The sequence below is a fragment of the Nematolebias whitei genome, chromosome 7, assembly GCF_014905685.2.
Source record: "Nematolebias whitei isolate Nwh7 chromosome 7, NemWhi1, whole genome shotgun sequence".
Taxonomy (NCBI): Eukaryota; Metazoa; Chordata; class Actinopteri; order Cyprinodontiformes; family Rivulidae; genus Nematolebias; species Nematolebias whitei.
In genome coordinates, this window is record NC_056504.1 from 2,730,193 (window position 1) to 2,731,423 (window position 1,231).

Here is a 1,231-nt window from a genome sequence, read left to right on the forward strand (position 1 = left end):
AAGGCATTTTAAACCCTTTCCACACTCTTGCAATATTCTAAACAATGTTTAGAAACAATTGTTTAGATTGTTCTAAACAATGAAACAAAATAATAGCAGGTATTAACATAATGACTAACACAGTGTGATGCATACAGGTTCAGCACAGGTCATACAGCGTTGAAAGCCAGGGAATAGTAGTGGGTTTTTAAGCGGGATTTAAAAACTGAGAGGGAGGGGGCCTGTCTGACAAGCAGAGATAACTCATTCCAAAGTCTTGGTCCTGCTACAGAGAAGGCCCTGTCACCTCTGCGCTTGAGACGAGTTCCTGGAACTGTGAGGAGCAACTGGTCCGCTGACCTCAGAGAACGCTGTGGGACATATGGCTGCAGCAGATCAGTGAGATAGGAGGGTGCAGAGCTGTTCAATGATTTGTAGAGATACATGAGTATTTTGAACTGGATTCGAAAGTGAACCGGTAACCAGTGCAGTGAGGCCAAGACTGGTGTAATGTGCTCTCTTTTGCCTGTACTGGTTAAAAATGGGGCTGCTGCATTCTGGACCAGTTGTAGTCGTGCAGTGGAGGTCTGACTGATACCAAACAGGAGTGAATTGCAGTAATCAAGCCTAGATGTAATGAATGCATGTATTACTGTCTCCAGGTTCTTTTTGGACAATATGGGCTTCAGTTTAGACAGCCGCCTCAGCTGGAAGAAGCATGATTTAATCATGTTTACATGATTGTTAAGTTTCAGGGAAGGGTCCATTATCACGCCCAGATTAGTGACTCTTTGTTTTTCTGACAGGGTTAGAGTGGAGAGGTCGATGCAGTGGTTTGTGATCGTGTCGTTGGGAGGGAACAACATGACTTCAGACTTGACTTCAGCTGACTTTCTTCTGATAAAACTTTAAATAAATATTCTTGTTCACTACTGTTTTAATTTACGGGTCTTCCTCCTAACGAAAGAAAGCGTCTCTCTTTTAAATGTGGCTTCTTCTGCCCATGGGCAGACACGTGTACAGTATAAGAGGGAGGGGAGATTGGGAGCGACACTGGTGATCAGTGTGATTGCAGCGGAACAGTGGGCGTGGCAGAGATGACACGTTGCAGGAGGGAGCTTCTCCCTGCACCTGCGGGCAGCACACAGGTGCAGCAGGTGCTAAATCATTTAAAATATCCTGATGCATGCTCAATAATCCAGGTAGAAAAATCCAAAAAAGTTCAATCTGGTCCTCTGGACATTCAAAAAAA